Source organism: Phyllobates terribilis, unplaced genomic scaffold (assembly GCF_046119375.1).
Source record: "Phyllobates terribilis strain yellow unplaced genomic scaffold, ASM4611937v1 Scaffold_11__3_contigs__length_659146591, whole genome shotgun sequence".
Classification (NCBI taxonomy): Eukaryota; Metazoa; Chordata; class Amphibia; order Anura; family Dendrobatidae; genus Phyllobates; species Phyllobates terribilis.
The window spans coordinates 176,301,543-176,320,336 of record NW_027362771.1 but is presented as its reverse complement, the minus strand read 5'-3'; the positions used below and the strand labels follow the sequence as shown (position 1 = coordinate 176,320,336).

The following is an 18,794-nucleotide window of genomic DNA, read 5'->3' as shown; positions in this document are numbered from 1 at the left end:
TTTGATAAATAGATGTGCTGAGACACACATTAGCCGAGGCTTGGATTTGTGACATTTTATTGACATGAAATGGCTTGTCCTCTTGGAGAAGTCTTTTTATTTTTTACGCTTTCAGACATTAAGGAGGAGATGGAAACATAGCACATTTTTATCCATCTGGTTTCTGCCCTTGTTTATTCACTAGGGGACATTGAGGACACGTTAGGCTAAGCATGTTAGATGCATGCAAATATGCAGCATACAAACCTATATGCATACATACATGGTAACATGCGTTTTTTTTCTATACCCTTTCATTAATGACATGCTCATTATCTTGCGGGAAAACTTTTGTCCTGGTTCAGCCATATTTCACGGTCTGTATACGGATCACAATGACCAGACCGACTGTGGGTCTCCTGACCCGGACTTACAGCATGATAGGCATTTATGAATCTGTAAGTTTAGGTCGGGACACCCACAGTCAATCTGGTCATTGTGGCCGATATATGGACCTTGAAATACAGCCATCCGAAACCGACCTTTACCCATGGACTTCACCCTTTTTAGGTAATAGGATGAAATCTGCTGCACTCTGTAGCAAAATGTGGAATATTAATGGACTTTCTGCATTTACCATTACAGTGAGTTGTAATGTTTTAGTATTTTTTACCCTTTAGAATTAGTAGTTGATACATGCAATAATATAGGATTTGTTAAAATGTTATCGTACTTTGTATTTTCATGGCGTTTTATGTTTAAAGGAGTGTTCCAGTAATAACAGATCACCCAATTAAAAGAGGTTCCTGTGCCACCTTTTTGACTGGATCAGTGGTCATGTATGCCTACTACCACTATTCCATCTGTATGGGACTGGCACAATAAGTACAATGCTTCACTATCGTAGTCCTAGAGACTTAGAATGAAGCTGCATGTGTGACCGCTGATCCAGTCAAACAGGGGGCACAGGTCTTAGTAGATGGACCCCCACTAATCTAACAGTTATCACCTTTTCAGCGGATAGGTGATAACGTTATAACCACAGTCACACTCACATGTATAAGGCCTCAGCACGACCTACCCCTACTGTGATCTGAATGGAGTAAGCAGCCTGTGCAGTATGTGTAGTACGATCAGATTTTCTGTAGAAACTGTTCGGTCTCTTGTTCTGATTCCTGGAAGTCTTAAAATTAAAGGTGAGAAGGGGTGTGTTTTCATCATCTTGCCATGTAGTACCAGATGAAGGCTTTCTTGTCCTATTACAAGTCCTTCAGTGTCCTCGGTCTCCTTCACATGTATTCCTATCTGAAGATGGAGCCTTGTGATGTGGCATACAGAACTAAACAGTTTGGTGTTGCTCCAAATTTCCCTTCATGTTTCCAGCTGCCTCCTTCAGCGTCTCATGAGATTGTGTGTGTAAACACCGACGCTCTGAGTCATTGTCCTGAACATTATCTAAGAGCGCAGGATGATTGTGGGTATCTGCTTTTTACAAGCCATACAATAGACTTCCTGATATCTGCATGTACTGTTGACCGTTTTCTCTGAAGGTAACCGCAGAACTCTATGGCCACATGTTACATCTAGCTTTTACGATATATGAATGTCATGAGCTGTATTTGTGGTAACATTAAAGTAGATATATGATCATGGCCACACGTTAACTGTGCATTTACACTGGCCAATAACTGGGAAGGAGTGTTTCTAGTAATTCTAAGTACTTTCATCAGGTGAACTGTTTTCTAAGCAAGGAGAAAACATTTCGCCTGATGAAAGTACTTAGCATTAGTAGAAACACTCCTTCCCGGTTATTGGCCAGTGTCAGTGCACCCTTAAAAAATACTCTTTCTTGGCAGCACATTGTCTTGTGTGGTCATGTGCTGCTGAGAACAGCTGTATTATATGCTCATAGAACGATCATGATAATGATTCTGAAAGCATGGACATTCAGTCGGCCTATCGAAACAGGCTATTAAATGATCGCCGATCAGCTTCATATTGCCAGTTGACTCCTCTTAGAGCAGTATTCCCCAACTCCACCAACAGATCACGTTTTCAGGATTGCCTTAGTATTGCATGGGTGATAGAATTATCACTTGGGCAATAATAAGGATATTTGATCTGTTGGTGGCTCTTGAGGACTGCCGTTGGGGAAACACTGTCTTAGAATAAGGTCCTACAAGGAGAGCCATACCTTTTTAGTTTAAACATTTGCAGGATAGTTTTGAAGAATTGATTGTTTTCATGCAGATTAGGAGCGTGAATCGCCTTGGGTGAGATAGCGGGGGTCTTGATCACCCTTTCTCTCACAGTTTTGCAGGCTAGCTCACCGCTGTCAATCAATAAAGGGCAGAGCTAGCTAGTGAATCTATTGCAAAAGGGTATTCCGGACCGCGGTGCACTGGAGCAGCTCATTGGCTAATGAACATAAAGAATGTTTTCTCCAAAACTATCGATGGTAGATTTTTAAACTAGAGTGTATGATCCCCCTACAGGGACCTTTCCTTACATTACTATGGATTTAGGAGCAGACAGACTCCTTCTAAGCTGCTTCAACTAAAACACAGTAACAATTAATCCCCCTTATTGTTAGTCCTCAGTAGTGCTTGCGCTACAGAATAGCAACAGAAATACAGATACACATTGGATTGTTCACAATTTTTAAATTAAAAATAGTCAACAGTAAGGTGATTACTAAAACCCCCCAGAATCCAATAGGCATGTTTTTAGTTGTACTCCGCTTCTGTGCTGAGGTCTGGTGGTCGCTGGCAGTTTTTGGTTACTTTACTGACATTATGTACATACACATGAATGCTACAGCTAATAGCGGACCTCACTTGATCCACGTCAGCGTGTCCACTGGGTCATCATTGCAGGACACTGGGGGGATTGTACAGGTAAGGTTTTTTTTGTAATACATTGTATCCCATCTCATGCTGTTAGCCTAATTTCCAGAAATCCCAGACAAACTCTTAAAGGGGTATTCCCATCTCCAAGATCCTATCCCAATATGTAGTGGGTATAATAATAATATTAGCAAATCCTGCTATGCCTGCACATGAGGAAAGAGACCTAGCGAATCAGAAAAACTATACTACATTGCTATTATTATTATTATTATTATTATTATTATTATTATTATTATTATTATTATTACACCTACTACATATTGGCATAGGATCTTGGAGATGGGAATACCCCTCTAAGGCATACAGTTCGGGGATGTAGCACCACATAATAATGCATCGGTGAAATGGCATGACAAGTTTAATTTTCCATCAGTTGTTGTCACCTTTGGCAGTTGAGCATAGGAATAGATCAGTGATTTCCAAGCAAGTCATCCAGCATTTCTGGGTGTTTCAGAGAACTGAAGCATCGCCGAGTATATTCCATAGGGTTTGGCCTGATGATAGCATTCATTAAGACATGAAAAAGTTTTGTAAGGTATTTCATGGTTCCAGACACTTGAGTGCTTGTGCTTGTCTTATTGTCAAGCGTGCAGTGGAAAAGAGAAGTTACTGTTCTGATAAGCAGCTGCCTTGGCTGCAGGGTCCATGGCCCTAGCTGTTATGGAGATATTGGCTAAAGCCCCCGTCACACTAAGCAAGATCGTTAGCGAGATCGCTGCTGAGTCACAAGTTTTGTGACGCAACAGCGACCTCAGTAGCGATCTCGCTACGTTTGACACTTAGCAGCGATCAGGCCCCTGCTGTGAGATCGCTGGTCGTGTCGGAATGGTCTGGACATTTCTTTGATCGTTGAGGCCCCGCTGTGCAGCATGCATCGGTGTGTTTGACACCTTACCAACGACCTTGTTGACGACTCAGAAACACATAGGCGTGCATCGTTATACAGATCGTTACGGGTCGCTGCATCGTTGCTGCGTCGTTGGGAAGATCTGACAGTTTGACATCTCACCAGCGACCACATAGCGACGCAGCAACGATCCCTGACAGGTCGTATCGTTGTCGGGATCGCTGTAGCGTCGCTTAGTGTGACGGGGCCTTTAGAATGCTTCTTTTAGGAGGACTCTGTTCCTGTACCATTCATTTTTCTCACTGCTAACAAATGTGAGGTAAGGTTATTGCTTTGTTTTTTTTATAGGATAAATGTTTCTTTTGTTCAATAAACTCCTTATTTTTACATTGGTTAAAAAAACAAAAAACAAAACCTGATGAATGGTTGACATTTTCTATGATATGCTGCATTATTGAGACATTATTTTTTTATTTTTGTTTTCATACTTGGAAAAGAAACAAGCCGGATTTCATCAGTGTGCTAGATTAGATTTTCGACTGTTTGTGCTCAGGGTATCCATATTACCAGCTGTGATTGTCTCGCATGCCAAAAAACAAAAATTGCAAAGTTTTTCCTACCCATTAAAATGGACAACATACAAATGGCTTTTCTAATTTCCATGGTGGACCCATAGACTTGTATGGGGATTTTTGGCTTGTGACGCAGATCAAAAAATGGACATACATGTCTCTGTAATTTTTTTAAAGATTTTTTTTTATTATTTCTTGGGGGATTGTGATTTCAATCTGGAGAAAGCACAGGCATGTAAATAGCCTCTTTAGACTATAATGGGTATGAATTCTATCCTTAAAAGGCTTGTCCAGTGCTATTCAAAATAGCCCAATGTGTTTATGATGAAAAGAAGCTTCTTTCTAGTTACCTCCCTCTGCTGTTTCTGCCTGTGAGTGGCGCTATCACTGGCTGCTCACATGTGGCACGTTGCTCCACCCCCCCACCGACGTCACGTCAAGTGAGGCGTGACTGAGCGTTGGGGTCCTCGCGGTTGCTGCTGGGTTGTGGGCGGGGTTACCCCCCGCGTCACACCCAGCATCCACCACGCGCTTTCCCAATGAATGAGGAGCCGGAGAGTGCGCGATGGATGCCGGGTGTGATGTGGGGTGTAACCCCTCCCACAACCCAGCATCCAACGGTGGAACGCAGAAGAGGAGACCCCTGCTGCATCCGGAATCATGACGTGACATCAGTGTATGTCAGAGCCGGCTGCAGCCGGGGGTCACATGATGCCTGTGAGCGGCCAGTGATAGCGCCACTCATAGGCAGAAACAGCAGCGGGAGATAATTAGAAAGAAGCTTCTTTTCATCATAAAAACACATTAGGCTATTTTGAATAGTAGTGGGCAACCCCTTTAAAAAGCATGAATAGACACGTAGGTGAACAACTGATGTCTTAATGCGTCCTGAGACCAAAAGTAGAAACAAAATTATTAAGGGGGCATTTAAGGGGTAAGTGCTGCCCCTACTCATCCAAAAAAAATCAGAATTCAAAATGACAGACCGGCACAGACCTATTTAGTGAATTCTTCTGTTTATCTACTATGTCATTCAGCCTTTATGCAGCCTCCATTCATCACCTGCCATCTCCGCTGGTGAAAGTGATATGGATTAAATGAAGAGATGGTTTTTCCTCACTCAGATAGTGGGGAAGATGTCTAAATGGAAGTTTGCCAATATCCATGCAAAACTGAGCTGAAGCATTGACGCCTCAGAGGAAATTGCTAATGTACCATGTGAAATAGAAAATAATAATAATAGCCTGATTCATTTCAGTGAACATAGGAAATAAAGATTTGTGTTTGCGGGACAATGTTAGTAATATTTTCTTGTTCTTTTTGTATTATTTTCAGGGTACAGAGATGTGTGATTCATGATGTGCTGAAGGAGCTCCATCTTTTCCATTTGCTTGTTTCATCAGGTATGGTAAATATTCAGATGGTGTATGTTATGGTGAGTGTTATACAAATGGTAGATTTTTTTTCCTTTCTGGGAAGTTTCTTTACAGTTGGGAACTGCCCTATTTAATGCTGAATGCAATCCTGTACCCTGAAAGTCTTCCAAAAGTTACAGCAGATTAGAGCTGTATAATGCCGCATATTCCCTGCAGCCTTTAACCATAGAAACAAGGACAATTAGAGTATAACAGTATATTTTTAGAGTGAAGGAACCAGTCTCGATTGACGCCACTATTCCTTGCCTTTAGGCCCAATACACACAGCAGAGCGGTACGCAAGTAGCTTTACAAGGCACAAGGACTCGTGTGTAGTACAGGGCTGTGGAGAAAGCTACATAGTAAGACTTGTGCTTGATGGCTCATTGCGCTGCTTGACATCTGATGTATAGGTATGGCAAAGGTTATCATAACTCACAACACAATCTTGATAACTTGCTATAGGAGGTCATCTCCTTTAACTAGATTAAGATATGTCTAAGGGTTATTGTCAGCCCCTATCTTTTAGAAGCTCGCTGTTCACCTGCCCCATGTTTCCTGCTTGCTGGGAAGCGGTGCACTCCTAATGATAGATAGTTCTGATCCGCAGGCCAGACCTCTGATTTCTCCCATGCTGCTAGGAGAGGCATCGCAGAGGCACTGAAGCCGGTTGGATCAAGTCATCTGGCCACCTTCAGAGGATTGAGTACAAGCTCTATTGCAGAGAACCTATAAGTGTTGCGCTCCTTGCCTAGGAAACCAACCACCTCTGATACACTGCAGTTGTGTCCGGTAACCTCGGAAAAAAGCAGTAACCTATAAAATTATAAAATCCCTCTGTTCAGAAAGGATTTTAGTAAAAGTTGATTGCTTTTACAAGCACTTAACCCATTAAAATGGAACCTGTCACTTGATTCAAGTTGCCCACAGTGCTGGCAGCAAGAATTGGAGCCTGGCAGCACGATTGCAGCCAGGTATATATTTCACTGAAAAGCTCTGGAATTTCAGAAAAAATATACCGTAAAGATTCCTGCTGGGTACTATCGTAGCCAGAGCCTAAACTAGCTAGGCACCACCATTGGCCGTCTCTTCCTAGCATTGCTGCAAGTGATCGACAGGCCTCTCCCATATCAAGAGACATGTCAATCACCTACAGTGGTGCTGGCAGAGTGTTTCAGGGAAAAATCGCTTTATTTAGGTTTCCCCTGATGTAGAGACACACACACACACACACACACACACACACACACACACACACACACACACTTTACCGGTCTACTGGGCAAAATCAACATTTTCTCTTTTTTGTGTGTCCTAATGGGTAGGATCATGGATATTCTTTTGTATCCTTGTTTGTTCATTGTTTACTGCGATTGTGAAGTTCTGTATAATTGTTAGGGTGTTAAAGTATTAGTACATGAAGAGGCCTCTGGCTATTATTCTGAGTGCCTGTATTTCTGCCACTGACCTTAAATCCAAATTGTGAAATTAATTTCCTGTTTCACATTTGACAATCCTTAGTCTTTTGTGCTGTTCTTCACCTGTTTGTCACACTGTATGTGGCAACTCATCATTGGTTAACAGTGTGTTGTATGGATCACGTTTTCACAAACTGTAAACCACTGATGTAACTTTTTTTTTTTTTCGATATGAAGCCAGTGACTAAGCAGTCAGCACGTATAAATGGGGCCTCAGTTATAATGTGCATAAATTAGGAAATAATCCAGGTATGAAATAATGGGTTTATGACAGTCACTGTACTGCTAGAATAAACTTTTCTTTTAGGAAGAGCTCCCACTTTCAGAATGTCTTTAATATGCATCACATCCTATAGGCCTACCATACATAATGCATAGATGTTGTTCAATCAACAGCGATAACTCCCAAATCTCACATGCACAGGATTGCCTGACCAAGCGCTTATGGATTCCAGGACTGTGGAGTCGGTAAGCCGAACCTCCGACTCCTCAATTTCCATGACTCCGACTCCCTCATACATGGCTCATGTTTAAGTGATAAATTTACTGTAGCACAGATTCATCTCAGCTAAAAGTCTAGACCCTTAGATCAGGAATAGGACAGACATTTATAGGACATTCCATAACTTTCCCAAATTCTTATGAAAAAATATTCCCCACAAACTGCATTGAACTACTGTACCCAATTTATTATATAATTTAGGAGTTGGAGTCAGTCCATTTTATACCGACTCCACCAAAATGGGCTCCGACTCCACAGCCCTGCTGGATTCTCTGAGAGAGTCACTGCCAGACTTCTCTGACGGTGGCCTATCTCATGGAGAACAAAAGAATCAACTATTGGAAATCCAACATGCTGGATCCTTCTCTACCTGATATCATCTGTCAAAGGAGAGTTGGGAGGCCTGAAATACAATAATAATTTTTATTTCTATAGCACCAACATATTCTACAGCTCTTTACAATAACACGTTAGACTGTCAACCCATACTGCTGATATAAGTAGATTTGGACGATGTTAATCTAATGTGTATGGTGTTAAGTATTTCTTACTCCATTACCTACTATGGCACATCTGATAAGAACAGCTGAATGTCTCTTATGTAAGTCCCTACCCTGAAACACGTCACTGAATATTCACCAGTCCTTTGCTGGGTCTTGGTGGCCAGAATAAGAAGCGCTGGAGGTGTTTTTCATGTGAACATCATCGACAGGCCATGCGTGATGTAACCAAGCAGTGATGGAAGTATATTCGTGCTGCTGCTTGGCAAACAGTGCAACTTAGAAATGATTTGTTAGGGAGTCATATTGCCATTGTTTATTGCAGCTCCTATTCTGCGCACAGTGCAGCAAATGGGCGGTGGTACAATAGTTTGTGTACCGATGGACATCAATAAATAGATGAAGTTTATCTAATTTGTGCTCAGTAACTGACCTATTTTGACAAAAATATTACATTTTAGAATTGCCTAATGTTTCTGTGTAGGAATACTTAAGTTTTAAAGAGAAGATTCCTTTGGCAAATCTACATTAGGGATGTGTGTTAAGGTAATTTTTGTAGCTAATTTTTATTTAATAGATACAGCACAAAAGTCATGGGGAATCCTAACTTGAAGCTTCCTTGCCAATGTTTTGGCAGATTATTGAACGTTTTATAGTGCGCTAACACAAGATGGAAAAGCCCACTGTAATTCCTCCTGTGGAATTTACCACAATACATAACAGTTTGCATGTGGAAATGCATTTTCAATAGTAGAATTCTCTGTGAATCTAAATCTTCTACTTTGAAATAGGTGAAATCCACTATCAAAATCTACAATTGACACTTTTAAATACACATCGCAAGAGATTATCCATGCAGAAAAATTCCTAAGCTTGTGGATGTCATTTGCACATCTGTGTTGTATTGTGCTGTATTGCGCTGTTTTTATCCATGTGCAAACCTACATGGTAAGTCTGCAGCATTTCCCCCTTGTGAAGAAAGACTTTTTTTTTTTTTAAAAGAAGATTTTTACCAAAGATGCAAAAATGGCCGTTTGTTGCAGCAACAACCAATATTTCCGTATTTTTTTTTTTACTAACAGAAGTCTTGTCGTTTATCAGTTCCGTTGTAACAACAATTTTACAGAATTAAAAATAAGAAAAAAGTCAGCTCGCTCACTACAGAAGTTCAGACACACTGAAACAGCAGTGCCGCAGGAGAAGATCCAGAGAGAAAAATTCAGCGTTCCAAACTTCTTAAAAAAATCATTTCAATGGATAAATAATAAAAAAAAGACAAATTCCAAGAGACAAATATAAATGTACACTAGGAGAGTGTGCTAAGTACAAACGCGTTTCGGAAAGAATTCCTTATTCATTCAAATGAATGAATAAGGATTTTTTTCCGAAACCCCTTTGTACTTAGCACACACAATTTTACAGAATTATCATATTAGTTGGTGCTTTTGAATTTTATTTTTACAAAAATGAAAGGGAACATTAAAACAGGATTTACCCCCTCCCTTAAAAGTGGTAGGAGTGTTGTATCCACATCCTAATGGCAGTTGTAAAGATGCCTTTATTATAAATGTGTTTATGTATTTGCTGCAAAAGTCTAGTTTAATTTCGGCACTCTTGTCCTCTGACTAGTCCAGGAGTGCTGTTACATATCTCTATGCCCCCAGCAGCATGATTGACAATCCATTGTGTACAGAGAGAACAGGAAGGAGGAGCAGAGGGACGACGTGTTCTCCTCCTCCCTGTTCTTTCTGCGTAAGTTGGTTTGTCAATCATGCTTCTGGGGGCATGATACCAGGTAAGTTCAGAAATGAGTGACGGCTGCCAGATTAATCCAGGGACAGGAGTGCCGAGCTTCAATTTCAGATTTGCAACAAATACATAAACACACATTTATAATAAAGACATTGTTACAAATGACATTAGCAGGCCGATAAAGCACTGTCAGCACAGAATTACTATTCAGTTTAAGTCCCGCCGCTCGGTGCTTCATGGCGGGGCCAATCATTTATATATACCTTCCCACCTGCTTGTTTTCCCTCTATCTCCTCGCACCTCTTCTTTGACAGCTCTGGCTTCATAGGGCCAGAGAAGGTTGGAGATTGAGGGAAAACAAGCAGGTGGGAAGGTGTATATAAAAGATTGGCCCCGTCGTGAAGCACCGAGCTCTTGTACTTGGTTTCAACAGTTATTCTGTGCTGACAGTCTCTTTAAAGGAAATCTGTCTCCAGGTTTTTGTTACCCCATCTTAGAGCAGCGGTCTGTAGGGTCAGAGACCCTGATTCCAGCGCTATATCGTTTACCGGGCTACTTACTGCAGTTTTGATAAAATCACTGTTTTCTCTTCTGCAGATCGACCAGTTCTTTGAATGCTGAGCTCTGTGTAACCCCGCCCACACCACTGATTGACAGCGCTCTGTGTACACTGTGCATAGGCAGAAAGCTGCCAATCAGTGGTGGGGTTATACAGATTTAATAAATATGGAGGACTACATGACAGCAGGTTTACTATTTCTCTAGTGATAATTTCCTGCTGATGACAGTGATTTTATCAAAACTACAAAAAGTAGTCCAATAAGTGATACATCCCTGGAATCGGGGTCTCTATCTCTTTATTATGCTGCTCTCGAGTTAGATGGCAAAAATGTGGTGACAGATCCCTTTTAGTATGAGCATTAATCTATAGAGAGACACTGCGTTGGGTGCTGGGCCAACTATCTGGCTATTATTTTAACTGCCTTTTGGCTTACAATCTACTTTGTACAAGTTAAATGTAACTTGTTACATGATGCTTGCTGCCCAAAGCATGGGCAGCATGAATCAGAGACAGGCTCCATCATTACTAACATCTGTGGTTTTCTGAGAAACAATGTGATTTTTCATAGAAAAGCAACTGAAAGCTTAGCAAAGGACAAGGTGACGAGTCCAAGAAGTATGTCCTTCCAGGCTTCTCCCCACCCTCTCACTCAGCTAGACTGACAAGTCTCTCGCTATACATATAAAGAAAGACCTGTCAGTCTAGGTGACTAGTCATCTCGTCCCTGGCTGCTCTTTCAAATATGTTTTTTCTCCGAAATGCCGCAGCAGTAATGGGACAAGGTAATTGAGAATGTCCAGGTATTCAGTGCAAGAGATTTCTTTATTTTTAATACTTTGACCTACAGATTGCTTTATGACTATAGATATTTGTACTCTGCGATAAAAATATATCAAGTGCGATGATCTCTTGAAGTGGTGTGTGCATGAATGCTATACACAGAGGCACCTTGAGTCCATACACTGCTGTTTGCCATTTCCCTATGACACTATGTTACACATGTATTCTGCTATAAAAGCAGTGCTCATAGGGGAGAATACATCTTTAATATGGCATCTGATGGAGCACTTTTTAAGTTTTATACTTACTGAACAGACAGAAAACAACATGAAATCCGAGGCATATGGAGATAAAATTGTCCCTGTAGAAGATTATGGATGACATACAGTCATGGCCGAAAGTGTTGGCACCCTTGAAGTTATTCCAGAAAATTAAGCATTTCTCCAAGAAAATTCTTGCAATTACACGTTTTGTTATACACATGTTAATTTTCTTTGTGTGTATTGGAACCACACAAAAAAAAAGAAAAGGCAAATTGGACATGATTTCACACAAAACCCCCAAAATGGGCCAGACAAAATTGTTGGCACCCTCAACTTAATATTTGGTTGTAATAAATAAGAGCAATCAATTGCTGCCTATAACCATCAACAAGCTTCTTACACTTCTCAACTGGAATTTTGGTGCACTCTTCTTTTGCAAACTGCTCCAGGTCTCTTATATTTGAAGGGTGCCTTCTCCCATCAGCAATTTTAAGATCTCTCCACAGGTGTTAAATGGGATTTAGATCATTGCTATCCACTTCAGAACACTCTAGTGCTTTGTTTCAATCCATTTCTGGGTGCTTCTTGAAGTATGTTTGGGGTCATTGTCCTGCTGGAAGACCCATGACCTAGGATGCAAACCCAGCTTTCTGACACTGGGCAATACGTTGCAACCCAAAATCCTTTGGTAATCTTCAGATTTCATGATGCCATGCGCCCAGTGCCAGAGACAGCTAAACAACCCCAAAACATCTTTGAACCTCCACCATATTTGACTGTAGGTACTGTGTTCTTTTCTTTGTAGGCCTCATTCCACTTTCGGTAAACAGTAGAATGATGTGCTTTACCAAAAAGCTCTATCTTGGTCTCATCTGTCCACAAGATGCTTTCCCAGAAGGATTTTGGCAAACTGCAGTCTAGCTTTTTTATGTCTGTGTCAGCAGTGAAGTTATCCCGGGTCTCCTGCCATAGCATTTCATTCAAATGTCGATGGATAGTTTGCGCTGACACTGTGATGCACGCACCCTGAACCTGCAGGACAGCTTGAATTTCTTTGGAACTTGATTGGGGCTGCTTATCCACCATCTAGACTATTCTGCGTTGCAACCTTTCATCGGGTTTTCTCTGCCATTCATGTCCAGGGAGATTAGCTACAGTGCCATGGGATGTAAACGTCTTGATTATGTTGCGCACCATGGACAATGGAACATCAAGATCTCTGGAGATGGACTTGTAGCCTTGAGATTGTTGATGTTTTCAACAGTTTTGGTTCTCAAGTCCTCAGACAGTTCTCTTTTCCTCTTTCTGTTTTCCGTGCTTTAGTGTGGTGCACACAATGCAAAGTTTGAGTCAACTTCTTCCATTTTTATCTGGTTTTAGGTGTTCTTTACATATTCTGCACACCTGTTACTTGCCACAGGTGAGTTTGAACAAGCATCACATGCTTGAAACAAAGTTGTTTACCCACAATTTTGAAAAGGTGCCAACAATTTTCTCCTGCCCATTTTTGAGATTTTGTTTGAAGTTATGTCCAGTTTGCCTTTTTTTCTCTTTTTTGTGTTGTTCCAATATACACAAAAGAAATAAACATGTGGATAGCAAAACATGTATTATTGCTAGAATTTTCTGAGAGAAACTCTTTATTTTCTGGAACAATTTCAAGGGTGCCAACACTTTCAGCCATGACTGTATTAGAATTCATTCATAGGTATTAAACCTATGGGAATTTCTTCTTTTCTCCCTGCACTTTTTCATACTGTTAGGGAATACAAGATCCCATTGTTTTCTGGCCAGAGAGCATCCTTTTGCCATACACATGCATACTTACAGGGATTTTCTCAATAAGGGCATGCTACTACTGTTCAAACTTACCCTTACAACCATTGTGCCATGATGAAGAACAGTGGACCTGAGACTCATGGGTTCATGTGGTAGAACCCCCAGCAATCAGTTACATATTTCCTATACAGGGGGTCGGTGATATATGTTGATTGTTTTAAAGCCCTTTATGTGTATGGGCATGTGGGCATCGACACAGCGAAATGTTGCCAGCATATAGTCTCCTAACAGTGCTGTGTAGTGTAATTGTAGCTGTATAATACATGGCATATAGCAACCTTATTCATTTAACCAGTTATATTTGTGTGATATTTTCAGTGTAAAAATAAGCAATAGATCAAGTATCTTTAGATCGGTGCACATTTGTGTTTCCTGAGAGCTGTGTTTGCTTTCTCCTCTTTGTTCATTCATGCAACTATGTTGGGTAAACTGAGCCTGTAACTGTAGATTTGGAGAGTACATGATAAGCGCAGTGCCAGGCACTATATGCTCCCAGATCGGAAATCTGCCCTGCTGCTAACACTGGCTCTGGTCTTAAGGCAGGGTTGTCGAAAGGCCAGCTTAACTGAAGGAGGCAACCTCATAGACTGAGGTCAAAAATTAACTTTTTTTATTTTTTTGCAATATTAGTAACTGTCCATTGAGATCTAATTCACACATATTTTACCACCTATTGCCAAATGTAATAGAAGAGCTAGAAGTGTCCTCTATGGTTTATCGTGTGTGTGTGTGTATATATAATGTATGTGTATATACAGGTGCATCTCACTAAATTAGAAGATCATCACAAAGTTAATTTATTTCAGTTCTTCAATACAAAAAGTGAAACTCATATATTATATAGAGTCATTACAAGCAGAGAGATCTATTTCACGTGTTTATTTCTGTTAATGTTGATGATTATGGCTTACAGCCAATGAAAACACAAAAGTCATTATCTCAGTAAATTAGAATACTTTATAACAACAGCTTGAAAAATGATTTTAAAATCAGAAATGTTGGCCTACTGAAATGTATGTTCAGTAAATGCACTCAATACTTGGTCGGGGCTCCTTTTGCATCAATTACTGCATCAATGTGGCGTGGCATGGAGGCGATCAGCCTGTGGCACTGCTGAGGTGTTATGGAAGCCCAGGTTGCTTTGATGGCAGCCTTCAGCTCGTCTGCATTGTTGGGTCCGGTGTCTCTCATCTTTCTCTTGACAATACCCCATAGATCCTCTATGTGGTTAAGGTCAGGTGAGTTTGCTGGCCAATCAAGCACAGTGATACTGTTGTTTTTGTAACGGGTCTGGGAGGCGGAACCTCTGAGCAACTATACAAGGGGGCGGTCCTTGTAAGGAAGCGGGTGGCTCCCGGGGAAGACGGGCAGGTGGTCACGGCAAGTGACAGGGACAGTCTCTGGGTAGAAGGGCAGGTAGTCACGGCAAGTGACAGGGACCGTCTCTGGGTAGAAGGGCAGGTAGTCACGGCAAGTGACAGGGACAGTCTCTGAGTAGAAGGACGGGTACTCACGGCAAGTGACAGGGACAGTCTCTGGGTAGAAGGACAGCAGGCAGGTGGCTGGTGAGCGCTCCCAGGTGAGCGGGCGAGAGTCTTTGGACAGGCAGGTGGTCACGGCAAGTGACGACAGAGCCTCCAGGTAGGCTAGCAGGCAGGTAGCAGGTGAGCGCTCCCAGGTGAGCGGGCTAGAGTCTCTGGACAGGCAGGTGGTCACGGCAAGTGACAGCGAAGCCTCCAGGTAGGCTAGCAGGCAGGTAGCAGATGAGCGCTCCCAGGTGAGCAGGCAGGCTGGTCCATAGACAGACTGACAGGTGTCGGAAGGCAGACAGTCGGACCGCAGGCTTGCAAGCAGGTAAACGGATATCAGGCAGGTATCAAGCAGGAATCTGGCAGGTGACTGGCAGGTAACTGGTAACGGGACCTGAGGGCTGAAGCAGAGTGAAGGCTTTGCAACAACATTGCTCGGGCACCTCCATTTTGGAGGAGGTGCCTTACATATGGTGAGGTCCTCCGGCCATTGGCCGGGGACTCCTTAGGACGGCGCGCGCGGCCCCTTTAAGAGAGGGGGAGCGCGCGCGCCCTAAGCACAGTGGCCGGGAAGCAGCGCGCGCTGCTAGCAGAGCGGGAGGAGGACGCCGGGCACGGAGTGAAGAGGTGAGGGGAACAGCGTCCCTGCCTAGCAGGAGGCAGGGATGCCGACGCTACAGTTTTTAAACCAGGTATTGGTACTTTTGGCAGAGTGGACAGGTGCCAAGTCCTGATGGAGAATGAAATTTCCATCTCCAAAAAGCTTGTCGGCAGAGGGAAGCATGAAGTGCTCTAAAATTTCCTGGTAGACGGCTGTGCTGACTTTGGTCTTGATAAAACACAGTGGACCTACACCTGCAGATGACATGGCTCCCCAAACCATCACTGATTGTGGAAACTTCACACTAGACCTCAAGCAGCTTGGATTGTGTGCCTATCCCGTCTTCCTCCAGACTCTGGGACCTTGATTTCCAAATGAAAATTGGAACTCTGGGACCTTATGGAGTGTGTCAATGACTGCCTTCTGGACATCTGTCAAGTCAGCAGTCTTTCCCATGATTGTGGAGCCTTTTGAAACAGACTAAGGGACCTTTTTAAACGCTCAAAAAGCCTTTGCAGGTGTTTTTGTTAATTCTAATTTGCTGAGAAAATGACTTTTGTGTTTTCATTGGCTGTAATCCATAATCATCAACATTAACAGAAATAAACACGTGAAATAGATCACTCTGTTTGTAATGACTCTATATAATGAGTTTCACTTTTTGTATTGAAGAACTGAAATTAACTTTTTGATGATATTCTAATTTAGTGAGATGCACCTGTATATATGTGTGTGTGTGTATATTATAATATTTTAATTTTTTTGTGTGTCTAACAACGAGCTGCCCTATATGAGTAAATGACACCGCAGGGCTAATTCTCTAAACACTGACATTTGTGCCAACCTTGTCCTCCCGACCTGTTTCTCTGCAGGGAGGTTGGACACAGCCGTTTTAGTCCATGTGTTTATGGTAGTTTTTTAGAATTGAGCAAACTGTTACACTGTATAGAAACCACTCAGGACTACAGGCAGAATTGTTAGAGTATGTGCACACGATCAGTGTTCACTGCGTATTGGACGCAGTGCAAGGGTATAATGCACATAAGGGCATAACGCAGTGGAAGTGCATAATAAGCGGAAGCCGGAGGCTGCTTCTCTGCAGCCTTGGGGCCATAGCCAGCTCCGCATAGTCTGCATATACCCTTAGGTTTTACTTTGTATTTCATGAGTTGGTAAAGCAGTAGTACTACAATATAATGATGTCTAATAACAGGAGCACATACTCACACTTCTCTATATGAACTTCTCTGTAATGATGCCACTGTGCGCGGCTGTGGAGAGAAGAGCCGGAGGCAGATATGTTTACTCACCTTTCTTTATAGCCATTCTATAAAGAATCGGAAAATGTAAATATCATTTTATACAGTATATAAACCCTTGATCTACGATCTCCATAGAAACCTATCAGCTCTGTATATAAATAATCTGTATCAAAAAAAAAAAAAAAAGCTTCACAATTTCCAGAAAATATATTCGTCCAGTCTTTACAAAAATAGCAGAAAACTATGCATGTGGAGCACATGTGGTAAGCAGAAGAAACAACCAGATAACATCACAATCAGTGGTAAAAGAGACTGTGTGTCTTAACGATTTCAAAAAAGAAACCTACAGCCGTTTAGATTTTAAGATCAGATATCATAGATGTGAAAATAGGCTGGCAAATAAATGGCTAATAGAGACGCAAGGTGACAAGTGATAAAAAGTAACACTGTAAACATATATATTTTTATATATAATACCAGTGTATCCATGCATCATAGGAGCAGTAGTTTGCCTAATGCAAATATACCCACAATGTGTGAATTTCAATTACCATTGCAAGTTTGTGGTGATAATTTGCATTATTGACTCCTATTAATTTGGGAACGGAGACCCCTTTAGGTTTCCCTTACTATATAATGTGTGTGTGTGTGTGTGTGTGTGTGTGTGTGTGTGGATAGATATGTATATGTGTGTGTGCATATGTAAATATATATGCAGTGTTGGCACTTTTGAAATTATTTCATTTTCTGAAACAATATTTGTCCCAGAAAATTATTGCAATTACATGTTTTGTTATACACATGATATTTTTTTTGTGTGTATTGGAACAACACACACAATGGTAAAAAGGACATAATTTCTCATTGCAACTCACCTGTGGCAAGTAAGGTGTCCGCAATATGAAAATCACACCTGAAACAAGATAAAAATGTGAGAAGTTGACTCAATCAACAATCTCAAGGTTACAAGTCCATATTCAGATATCTTGATGTTCCCATTACAACTAATCTCCCTGGACGAGAATGACAGAAAAATTGATGACAGGTTTCAATGCAGGATAGTCTGGATGGTGGATAAGCAGCCTCAATCAAGTTCCAAAGAAATTCAAGCTGTCCTGCAGGCTCAGGGTCCATCCGTGTCAGTGCAAACTATCCCTCGACATTTGAATGAAATGAAATGCTATGGCAAGAGACCCAGGAAGTTCCCACTGCCAACAGACCTAATAAAGCCAGACTGCAGTTTGCTAAAATGTATGTGAATAAGCCAAAATCCTTCTGGTAAAGCATCTTGTGGACAGATGAGACCAAGATAGAGCTTTTTGGTAAAGTACATCATTCTGTTAACTGAAAACGGAATGAGGCCTACAAAGAAAAGAACACCGTACCTACAGTGAAATATGATGAAGGTTCATAGATGTTTTTGGGTTGTGTTGCTGCCTCTGGCACTGGGTGCCTTGACTGTGTGCAAGGCATCATGAAATCTGAAGATTACCAAAAGATTTTGGATTGCAATGTATTGCCCAGTGTCAGAAAGCTGTATTTGATTGCTAGGTCATGGGTCTTCCAGCAGGACAATGACCCCAAACATACTTCAAGAAGCACGCAGAAATGGATGGAAACAAAGATCTGGAGAGTTCTGAAGTGGCCAGCAATGAGTCTGGATCTAAATCCCATTGACCACCTGTGGAGAGATCTTAAAATTGCTGTTGGGAGAAGGCATCCTTAAATTATGAGAGACCTGGAGCAGTGTGCAAAAGAAGAGTGGTCCAAAATTCCAGTTGAGTGGTGTAAAAAGCTTGTTGATGTGAATAGGAAGCGATTGATTGCTCTTATTTATTTCCAAGGGTGTGCAACCAAATATTAAATTGAGGGTGCCAACAATTTTGTCTGGCCCATTTTGGGGATTTTGTGTGAAATCATGTCCAATTTGCCTTTTTTGTCTGTTTTGTTGCGCTGTCCCAATATACACAAAGGAAATAAACATGTGCATAACAAAACGTGTAA

At 41.6% G+C, this 18,794-nt stretch overlaps 1 protein-coding gene across 4 annotated transcripts in view; it reads left to right on the top strand.

Moving 5' to 3' along the window:
- The window catches only part of OSBPL8 (oxysterol binding protein like 8), a 287,476-nt gene that overhangs the window by 26,992 nt on the left and 241,690 nt on the right, over nucleotides 1-18,794 (top strand). For all 4 annotated transcript variants that reach the window (XM_073651822.1, XM_073651823.1, XM_073651820.1 and 1 more), the window contains one exon: nucleotides 5,643-5,710. The gene's annotated coding sequence lies outside the window, so the exon portion shown is untranslated. The remainder of the gene's footprint in view (nucleotides 1-5,642; nucleotides 5,711-18,794) is intronic.